At 35.6% G+C, this 12,054-nt stretch overlaps 1 long non-coding RNA gene and 1 other non-coding gene across 2 annotated transcripts in view; one reads left to right on the top strand and one right to left on the bottom strand.

The window, feature by feature from the left end:
• Window positions 1–12,054, top strand: part of LOC149653534 (uncharacterized) — a 399,454-nt gene that overhangs the window by 258,828 nt on the left and 128,572 nt on the right. The gene's annotated exons all lie outside the window — the stretch shown is intronic.
• On the bottom strand, window positions 11,646–11,718 carry TRNAV-AAC (transfer RNA valine (anticodon AAC)). The gene has a single exon. It is a non-coding gene; the product is annotated as a tRNA-Val (tRNA).

Below are 12,054 nucleotides of genomic sequence, written 5' to 3' on the forward strand. Positions count from 1 at the left end.
GAACCAAATATCCAAATGTGTCTTATGTTTCAAGTATCGAGCCAGACCGTCTGCAGCACGTGCGGTTCATTTCGAGCGTGTAACAGATCTCACAACGGAGAAGTTTCTGATGGCATTCAGCCGGTTTATCGCAAGACGAGGCATTGTCAAAACCGTTTTCTCTGACAATGCAAAAACGTTCAAACGCATGATTTGGACTTAAAAGCTATCTTTCAGAACTTGAGAAGTTCAGAAGTCACCAGCTACCTGGGAGAACACCGAATAACCTGTGAGTTCATTGCTGATCGCGCCGCCTGGTGGGGCGGGTTTTACGAACGCCTTGTTCGCAGTTGTAAAACCGCCCTGAAAAAAGCCATTGGGAAAGCCAAACTAACAGCGCAAGAACTCCAAACAATTCTAACCGAAGCGGAAGCCACGATCAACTCCAGATCTCTGACGTTTCTGTATGAAGACCCTGGCAAACACACAGTTCTCACGCCTGCTCAATTCCTGGTGGGTCGCCGTATCACCACTTTGCCATCTCGATCGTTCCCTCTAACTGAAGTCGCTCCTGTGACCAGAGACGCACTCGTCAAACGTTACAAATACCGCCAAACACTGAACGACCGATTCTGGACAAGATGGAAAGGGTGCAATCCAACCAAGGAATTAAAACCAAACGACCTTGTCCTTATCAAGGAGGAAAAAATGCCGCGCCAATATTCGAAGACTGCCATGGTAACAGAAGCTTTTGGTGGACGAGATGGCGTAACCAGATCCTGCCTCCTCCGCACTGCAAACGTCCAGTACAACTTTTGAACCTGCTTGAGTTCCAACCATAACTAATTCTTAAACAATGCTATTTTTTAATCTGAGTAATAGAACTGTAACCTTTAAACTGTAAAAAAAGTATATCTCAAAGCTTGTTTAAAAAACTAAGATAACCAACCATATGTATCGAACCTTTGCCCTCTCTCTCCTGCCCAAAATTGTTTAAATAAAGAAGGCAGAAAGGGCAGATGTGTAATTAGTTTTGAATTCGTAGTCGCGTAGAGGGAGGAGTTGAGGGAAGCCCAGAATGTCAACACGTAACCTAACACCCGTTCCGAGACGACAGCAGTTTTGAGTTCGTAGACGCGTAGAGACAAAGCTCCTTCTTTTGTTTAAACGATACGCTATACAGCGCGATGTCAATTTACCATTTTAACATTAAATAAAAGTAGTTACTATTATACCTCGAGTTTTCAATCAACCGTCGGTTTATTTCGCACGTAAAGATTTAAGTTTACGAATCACGTAGCGGTATATTTTTCAGTCTAAACTGTAAGCTCTCCCCCAAATCTTGTAGCCCATTCAACAACTCTAAAAATGAAGTGGTTTACGAATCATTTCTGAAAATTGTATATGATAAACTTAAATATTCAGAAACGACCAAAGACAAATTGAACTTTATTCTAGGTAGCTCTGATAACTCAAAATATTTAAATGCATTAATAATACACCAAAATATCTGGGGAAATTATCCTGTTGACATGTTATCTTTCGTGTTGTATACAACGCAAATCAACTGCTTAATGGATTTCGCAAAGTCGTGAAGTGAGGAAGATACTTTTACCTCAAGAATCCAATTTATGAAACATTTACCGTTCAGGAGAAGAGTTTACTTCGAAGATATTCTAGTTGAATTACTAAAAGACTATGTCAAAGAAAGCTCTGAACAGATACCAGTTAACGGACAATTTGATAAGCACAATCTCGCAAAAACGGTTTTAGGTCACAACTTGATCTCTATAGAGCGGTGGCGCTAAGGTGTGGTGAAACATCATAGCGAGAAGTGAGGAGGAATGAAACAGCGTGCTGTCATCTATAATGCCAGAAGAAACGTCCATAAGTTTATGGCAGCCATCTTGGGAGAGTTTAAGCCTGATAATGTCGCGTAAACATGGACGTTGTGTTAAAAAATGCAAAATAGGGAACAATAAACATGAAGTAAATTTTTTCACAATACCGAAAGTTATTGAAAGCCAGGGTGAACAAACATTTAAACTTTCGCGGGAAAGACATAATATTTGGCTAAGAAGGCTAAGGCTTAACAGTATAGATGTTGAAAATTCCGATAAACGAGTTTGCTCAAGACATTTTATCACAAGTTTTTCACTTTTAAATAAGTTTTTTTCCGCTTTGTTACGCAAATTAGTAAGTTAGTTTTAATTTTTGTTTTAATTTAGGAACACTGGCTAAACTTTATGACAAAACACACCCAGATTTGCTCCCAAGTAAGCTGTTACATGGTTCGGAAACTATCTCTACCAGTGCCAAAACCAATGATAGTACCTTTATGCGATATCAAAGGAAGATAAATAGGAATCTAAGAATTAACAGTAATAGTCTCACCTGGAGGCAGAGAAAACGGACCGGGCCAACAGCTCACTCAACTCCTATTTCTTGTATCAATTCTGAAAGTAATTCGTTTAACTTTTCCCCGATGATACTGGATTTTGAAGATTGAAATGCAGTCGAAAGGCCAGACAGTGGAATTGTAACGGAACAAAGCTTGTTGGTCACTCAGTGTGAAGAAGTTGAAAGTGGGCGAAACTTTCTGACGCTGCGTCTCAATTTGAAAAAACAAAAAGTTGTCATGCATCGACTGAAACTATCAGTAGCAGATTAACCATAGCGTGTACTCAAACTGAAACAGACGTTGTTGAACATTCTTCCCAAACAGGAAATTACGGAACAATTGAAAACATCTCCCAAACACATTTTGAAACTTTAGAAAAATACTGCCAAACGTTACTTAGAGTTTGCCCGATGTTTGAACTTGAAGGTGCTGAAATAAAATATAAAGAAACGTTTGGTGTTATAAATACCCTCGAAACTTAATTAAGAGAGGCTAAAAGTAAAATTATAGATTTTCAAACTAAATTAACCAAAGTGAACACCGAGTTGCAAACGCATAGAGAAGAAATAGAAAAGCACCATTTTGGCCCTTCTTATTTTTTGGACGATAAGGAAAAAATTCTTTTCCTTACGGGACTTGAAAGCCATGATCTATTATTAGATATTGTGGAACACTTAGATCCCTATTTATTTAATATTTCTAAGCTGGGACATTTTCAGCAAGTTATTTAACACTAATGAAACTGAGACTCGCTACAACTAATAAAGAGTTATCTTACAAATTCTGCATTTCTGAAAGGAGCGTTGGGAGAATTTTATACAATTGCTTAAATGCTTTATACTGTCGTCTAAAAAGATTTATAAAATGTCCAAAAAGAGACGAATTGCAGGCAACCATGACCACGAGTTTCCACGAGAAATTTGGGAAAACTGCGTTGTAATAATCGATGGTTTTGAAGTTTCAAGTGAATGTCCCCAACTATAATTTCATCAAGCATGTTGCATCGCGATTGCTCACAATAGAAATTTCAGCTCTAAGGCTCTTGGAACAATGGGAGGCAGTTATCAACTACTTCTTAATTTACATTCCCAAAAAGGAATCTAAAACAACTGAAAATTATGGTTACAAGAAGATTGCGAATTATCTCAAGATGCCCACAATGAAAGCCGAAGTATTATTTGTCATTTCCAGCGCGAAAATTTTCACAAAATTTACAGGAACCTTTCAAAAAAAAGAGCCTTTATATCACATATTACACAGCGAATTGAATAAGCTGCTTACTGTTCTAGTAAATAGGGTGTGCAAAACTGGAACTTTTCAACAATTTGAAGCCATTTCATCTGAAAAATTCAAGGAAGAGAACTACTTGCCAATGAAAGATATTGTGTGTGGAGAAAATGTTGTTGAACAACTTCGATTGAAAGCTAAGCAAATGGAGCAAATTTGTTTTTTCAAATCTGCCAGGGAGCATTATGTCAAAGCATGCGTACACATTCTTGAAAAAGCACCAGTATCGGTCAATAACTTCCTTTAGTACTTCCGTTGTCTCCAACCGGCAAAAATTGAATCAGAAAAAAACTGCCATTATCTTGTCTCTATTGCCAGAGCCATTCCTTTCGACATCAAGACTGATGAGTTGGTGAACGAATGGAAGTTACTAAGACTTGACAAAATGTCAATGACCAAACCTTCAAAGCAAGAAGACGAACGTATTGATGTCTATTGGAGCCATTTTATCTCCCTTAAAAACGAAATGGACATAGTGAAATACCCCAATGTATCGCAGCTTGTCAAAGCTGCTCTTTCTCTTTCTCATGGCAGCGCAGATGTCGAAAGGAGATTTTCTAAATCAGGCAAAGTACTAACTGAAGAAAGACCTAGTATGGAAGAAAGAACTTGGAATGCCATATTAACTACGAAAGTTGCCTTGCAACTTTTTAACAACAAACCAGAATGTGTGCCAGTTACCAAGGAACTTTTTGCATTAGGACGAACAGCTCGAAAAGGTTACCAAAATTATTTAGATGAGCAAAACTGTAAACTGTCAAAAGAAAAAGAAGCATTGCTTGAAGCAGAAAAGAAAAAGCAGAAGTGGAAGAAAAATTAAAGAAAATTCAGAAAGAAGCTGTGGAAATAAAGAATAAAGAAACAGATTTGCGAGATAAACGGATTGAAGAAGATCGAAAGAGGAAGTTGGCCGATCAACTTTTCAATGAAGCTAATTAACGGCTAAGAAAAGCAATAAGTGATAAAAACTTTAATGAAGTCGAGCTAGCGCAAGCCATGCTTGCAGGTGTAATGAAGGTTAAGGAAGGGGAAGATGGAGAAAAGAAATCCGCTGACGCTATTCAAAAAGAAATAACAAGAAAAAATCTAATCTCATTACGTATTTCATGAACAAAATGTGATAAAATTTGCAGTTCCTATATTATTATTTTAAATAATAACCAATTGCCATAAAAAGTCATAAAATATGATTATTAATTGTTATTAATAAGAAATATTGCTGTAACAGCATTAAATCAATCTTTTTCCACTTTGAAAATTTCATTTGCGTTATTTCTTAATCACTATTTAGTCACTTTTCCGTTAATTATTTTTAATACGGTTAGTCACTATTTTCACAATTTTTTAGGTTGGAAGTGAGTATCGCGGGGCTTTCAAACAGGGAAATTTCGAAGTGCCTCAAAAGGATTTTAAAGGGATAGAATCAATCTTTTTACGTTTTCAAATATATATATATATATATATATATATATATATATATATATATATATATATATATATATATATATATATATATATATATATATATATATATATATACCAAGCATTTGAAAACGTAAAAAGATTGATGCTATATATATATATAGTTTTTTAACTAATCTATTTTTAATTAATTTTTAAAAGTATTAGTTTTCGGCGCCGCTCCGATCACTGACCCCTCTATAGTCGTTCGGCAAAAACAGGAGCGAAACACCTACATCACCCCCACCACCCTCCTCTCACTTGGAGGTATAATAGGTTTACACCTAAAAGTAGTTTTCATACTATTTTGCATTTTTGCCAAATTAATATTTTACATTTCGATACGGATGCTTTCAATGTTATTAAGGAAGGTAAATAGTTTCATTGTAATTTTGGTGTTCAAAGTAATAGTTTTACTATGTTTAATTTCAAATAAAATTATGTTAAAGCTTAGATTAGGGCCTTTAGTCTAAAATAAAGTCATACCATTATTATACATGGAAGCTAAGCCTTTACCAAAATAGCGTATAAATGTGGTGTTTTGGTCATTACCAGTGAAAATATTGACAAATCGCCATCATCCTTACTCTACAACGTAACCAAGAGTTAAGAGAACAAAAGGATAATAAACATGGAAAATGAGAATTATGTTTAAAAAGGTCTTCCCAAATATGCGCCGCTTCCCTGTGGGCCAGTGAGGGAGAAAAGCTACTATACAGTGATCTAGAGCTCCCTACATTCTCCTATTTCCAAACAACCAATGAATCAACGTCCCATTAGCAACGTCACTACGCGGAAAACAAGTTGGGCGGTATTTTGCGGCTGGTTTGTATTTCAAAATATCTATCGTAATTTTCTTAATTTTAAACGTTTTAATTCGATATTTTTTGGCACACATAATTTTAGGCAATTTGTTTTACCTAAAACTGCTCTCATCTTGTACTAGTCGGAAAACATAGATTCTATCCCTTTAACAAACAAAAGCGAAATTTTTCCAAAATGTATTTTATCTTTAGAGCTCTGAAGGACGATAACTGCCCAAATGAGTAGGTAGTCCCCAAGTAAGAAAGCTTATCAGTACATTGACTGTTGGTATCATTAAGATCAAACTTTTTAGCTACTTCGTGTGTAACCTTATCAGAGAAATATTTTGGACAAAAAGGCGTGGACCAACGGGAATTTAAATCCAGTTTTGGACCAAAATAAGAGCCACTAGCTAAATATGCTATCCGATAGTGATTTCGTCGGGTTTTTAAAATTTTAGTTTGTCTGGCGCACTGTTTGAAATAAACGTTATTACTTTCAAACCTTAGTGGAAGCACCCTTATTAAAGGTCCAAATTCTAAAATGACTTCAGAACTTCAGTATAATGGGAAAATACATAATGATGTTCTGTTTGAGTTTATAGATTGGGAAGCATTCAATTAAATTATTGTACTTGTAAAGAAGCTCAATTTGTACGGCTACATTTTCTTTGGATAATTTCGGTGCGCAGGTATATTCAACTATAAACTTTAATTGCAAATAAAAACACACTGGCTCTGAAAAATCTTGCACATTATCTCTCAAAATCATTGATAGTGTCCTAAGCATGCACCAATTTTGAGAACCATTTCCAGTCAGTTTCAAGCTCGTTGGTTTTTGAGGACATAGTTTCGTCAGTTCCAAAAAATTGAAATTGTTAAGAAGCCAATTAAAGTGGGGCAATGTAAATCATTTCTTTGTTTTAACCCAAAAATTTAGAAAAATGGACGATCGCACGCTACTATTCCCTCAAATAAATCGTGAGCTAAGCACGGAGGTAAACCGGGATTGCATGCATGGAAACTACTCAACTTAAATAATACTCAAGTTACATAATAAAAACTCAGTCCTATTTAATCTAATAAATAGATGAAGTAAGGGTGACATTGGCTCATTATTGGCGTTGAAAAAATATCAATTTTGTAAGTTACCTTCTTATTGCTTCCCTTTTCATTTATTCATTCATATTTTTGGTGATTTTCTTCATTCTTATATATATGCAGATTTTAAATAGCCGAGGAAGTTTAGATGGTGGTTCTATCCAAACTCCTGATCGAAAAAATTCTCAGTCAGGGTTTTTAAATAACTGTGTTTCTGTGAGACACCTTCGAACAAAATGTTCAATTTTCAATGTAATTCTTCTCGGTGAACTGCCTTGTTTCTCAAAGCTCTGGCTTCTGATGCATTTTCTGTGGTTTCCAAGATTTTCACTACGCTTTTGGACAGATAAATTAAACCTCCACTGTCGTGAAGAACAATCAAACCCTTTGAATTCAAGCTATAGTCATGTAAAATAGGGTTCCTCTCATCGGGAGTCTCTTTAAGTGCAGCCTTGCATTGTTCACACTTCAAGAATCTGCGTGGTTTTCTAACAACACAGCCTCCAACGTAGTGGACGATGTTATCCCGCAAAAAGTTAGATCCATCAAAATTATAATCCAGCTCATTCTCGTCAAATGATTCGCCTATAGCTGTTTCTAGGCTCCCCTGACTACTTATGCCTAAGAAATTGTTTGACATTTTACAAACGTGAGGAACTACCGTATCATAGAGTTTATACGTTAGCAGATTCTGGTGCTTCTAGTTTTGAAATAAAAGTGTTCTTATGCGCTGCTTTGAAGTGTTGAACAGTTGGTTTTTTTCCATCCACTTTTCCCACGTATGTGCAAAAAATAGCTCCCAATGGTCTTGCAAAAGTGTATATGTAGCAAGGTACCTGTATAGAGAAACGTTTTGTATTTATTTTGGCAGATATCAGTAGAATTTTAAGGCGCTCCCTGCTTGACACATGCTTCAGCCAGGTATAAAGCACTGGCCATGGCTGCGGCTAATCCTAGAGGGCCAGTTTTTCTGTTTGATTCGCAATTCAAATTTCCGTCATCGTCGGTTAGGTTTAACATGAGATTTTTGGCTTTTAATAGACTGGCTCGCTTGATGTTAAAGTTCTTAATTTGTGCTTTATATCCCTTAGCGTTTGTGCTTTAAATCCCTTAGCGTATGGGTTTTTTAAGTTTAGAATGTCAAAAGCCCTATAAAACAGTTCAATTATGTCGTTGATAGTTTTTTCGGTAAGTGTAATTATTTATTACATATCAGTTGTATTGATAAAGTTAACTGTTCCATCGCAGTTCTGAAACTCTTTTATTTTCATAGATTGCAAAAGCTTCAGTGCTTAAGGTTTGTACTGCGAGCTTGACTTTCATTTTTGGGTATGAAAACTCACATGAAACTGACTGAGCTTTTTTGCTATGCTGAGCCCTTCTTCAACTTGAACAAGCTTCAGTAACACAACCAATGACCAAATTATAACCCAATATTTTACTTTTTAGCCGTGTTTCTTCATATTTTACATACATACTTCTTATATACATACTTCCCCATCTTGCCTATTAATAAGCTCGTTGAAGTGTTCCCACAAGTTCCGTTAAAGTTTGACCATGTGGCAAACATCCAAGATAAAAGCGACTTTTTCATTAGGATCAGCTATGTACGTATAAAATGACGTTTAAAGAGTGATTTTCGCATACCCTATTGGTAACTTCCAACCGGCGTTCATGATAACAACCATAAAAACAAAAGCAGGGGTTGCCATTTGGTTTTTGTCGTCTCTGTTCTCCATGCTAAGTTCATGGTCAACATAGCCATCAAAATATTTGCCATTCCACCGAACTTCTTTTCGTATGGACATTTCGTCAAAAATCAAAGAGTAGAGAATTGGATTTTCTGACATTTCTGCTTCTTTTTGAAAAATTCAAAGCTTTGCACTGTAAAGCCTGCTTCACCATTTATTTTAGCAGCCCAATATCTAAGGAAGTTTGTGTGTGGTAGAGCAAAAAAAGCGACGCAGATATCTGTATGCCTTTGGACTATAGAAATGTAGCGTCACAGCGAATTTTCTCAAAACACCGCTTTACGCTTTTCGACTTTGGTTTTTTACCCCTCCTGCTTTCATTTGCTGCAACATTTCTTGCGCCATAGGTGAGAACATTTCAAGCAATTTGCTATATTCCCATTGCGCAGAATTCCATAAAACCGAATTGCCATTACAACGACTCCCGTAAATGTCTATAATGAATTTAGCCCAGTAGTTTAATTTCAATTAATGTCGTTTTAAATACATTTCTACTTCCTTGGAAACGCCACTATGCAACAAGATGATAATAAAAACGACCTCGGGAAGTTTTTATTACCGTGTGTTCTAAGCATTAAACAAAAACGCTTTCATCCAATAAAACGTTCTTGTTCAAAACCAGAAGAGTATAGGTTGGGTTTGGTTTGGTTTAGGTTAGGTTAGATTGGGTTTGGTTTGGTTTAAGTTAATTTAATTTTTGCTAGAAAAGATATAATCTTTGCGTTCCCGGGATTTATTTTATTTAAATTCCGTCGGGAAAAACCCGAAGTGCCGTTTTTTCGGTGCATTGGGATTGTCCCATTGGACAGGAAAGTAGATCCGCAAAGTGGTGGTTTTTCGATCGAATGGGATTGGTTTCGGCGGAATGCTACTGTAGCCACTTGAGTAATGACGAGACAGTTTATCTCTTGTCAATTCATTTTTACGTTACCAGGTTTAATAACCTTTAAGCGAACTAAAAAATGAATTTCAAGAGTACTTGTTTGATTAAATATAGCTAATTTTATATATTATCCTAATATTAAACTAATTAGGAATAATTGGGAGTCAGGTGTGAGGGTCTGAAATTAATAAAGAAACATTGTTTAATCATGAGAATAAGATGTTTAACGATCTATTGAAATTATCTTACTTTTAAGATCAATTTTGTACTTTTAACTTAACCGATCAAATGATTAAGATACAAAACTTTTTAAATTCACAAAAGGGATCTGACTGAAAGTGTTCATTAAACATATTTAATACTAGACATATTTTGCGTAATGTGGAATAATTGCGCCTAAAAATGAACGAATGTTAAAAATAATATATATATTATAACCGACTGTACGATAATATCTATGAGGATATTAAACAAAAATTTATTGTTACCTATATCCACATTTATTTTTATTCGCCGAGGAATAGACAAAAAATTAATATTAACTGAAACTTACCGTATAATAGAATATGGAATATTTGAAGAAAATAACAACACTCGAAATATTTCTTATCTGCACTATTTGACTAGCTTAAAATGCAAAATGTATCTTGTCGAGAACAGAATAACATAGTTTTTAATGATTAGAATGGTCAGAGTTAATCGAGAAATTGCAATCAAATTTCTTAATTTTTTGGTTTCTTCGTTCGCACATTTTATCATAGTTTTTAATACTGAGCTTCTGGGGCCGAATCCGTTTGAATTGAGTATCTATGTTCTCGCGTTCACTCTTCCGTTTCTTGTTCTGCCGTTTTTATCATTATATAAAGATAATAGTATTGACATTTATTAAGCAATTTTTAAGATTTAATACACTCATGCTTGCGATCCATTAATGGTTCCTCAATGTTATAAAAGGGGTCTTCGTAAAGAAAGCTAGTAAACCTTTCATTCAATCGACTAGAGCGCATAATCTAATTCATAATTAAATACAATAATAGGCTCTAAACTTAAAGATTTTTGCTAAAATTGTGAATACAAAACCATTTTTATTCTCTATTGTGAGCAATAATAATTCAGAAAATTTCCATCATTGCTTCAAACTCCTATTTTCAGCCCCGTCTCTAAAAGTAATTCCAGTCTAAAATATTCCATTGAAAAAACCTTATCAGTTCTTAAGATTAAATAAATATTCATCAAAACAATCCGGTGCAAATAGCAGCGGCCGACTCTTAAGAAATAATGTAGCTATTTCCATTGAAAGGTGTTCGAACCTTGGACATTCCACGTGAAAATCGGAAGTGATAATTACTACACAATAGATACGTGATAATACTGAGTTTTCCAAGAGATCTAGCTTACTATTACGTCCAATTACGATGGTCAAAACATGTATCTACCGGGGCTCGAACCTGGGACATTCCGCATGAAAATCGGAAGTGATAATTACTACACAATAGATACGTGATAACTTTGAGTTTTCCAAGAGATCTAGCTTATTATTATGTCCAATCACGATGGTCAAAACATGTATCTACCAGGGCTCGAACCTGGGACCTTCCGCGTGTAAAGTGGAAGTCATAATCACTACACCATAGATACATGGTTATTCTGAGTTTTTAAAGAGATCTAGCTTATTATTATGTCTAATAACGATGGTCAAAACGGGTTTTTTCCAGTGTTCGAACCTAAGACACTCCTCGTGAAAATCGGAAGTGATAATTACTACACAATAGATACGTGATAATACTGAGTTTTCCAAGAGATCTAGCTTATTATTATGTCCAATTACGATGGTCAAAACATGTATCTACCAGGGCTCGAACCTGGCACCTTCCGCGTGTAAACCGGACGTGATAACCACTACATCATTGATCCGTGGTTATTCCTGGTTTCTGAAGAGATGTAGATTATTATTATGTCCAATCACGATGGTCAAAACATGTATCTACCAGGGCTCGAACCTGGGACCTTCCGCGTGTTAGGCGGACGTGATAACCACTACACCATAAATACGTGATAATACAAAATTTTGCAAGAGATCTAGATTATTATTATGTCCAATCACGATGGTCAGAACATGAATCTACCAGGGCTCGAACTTGGGACCTTCCGCGTGTAAAGTGGAAGTCATAATCACTACACCATAGATACTTGGTTGTTCTGAGTTTTCGAAGAGAAGAAACTTTTTATTATGTCTAATTACGAAGGTCAAAACGTTTTTTTTTTTCAGTGTTCGAACCATGCACATTCCGCGTGAAAATCGGAAGTGATAATTACTACACAATAGATACGTGATAATACTGAGTTTTCCAAGAGATCTAGCTTATTATTATGTCCAATTACGATGGT

Source organism: Phalangium opilio, unplaced genomic scaffold (assembly GCF_054372755.1).
Source record: "Phalangium opilio isolate 3A_F unplaced genomic scaffold, DU_Popi_V2 ptg000082l_1, whole genome shotgun sequence".
Classification (NCBI taxonomy): Eukaryota; Metazoa; Arthropoda; class Arachnida; order Opiliones; family Phalangiidae; genus Phalangium; species Phalangium opilio.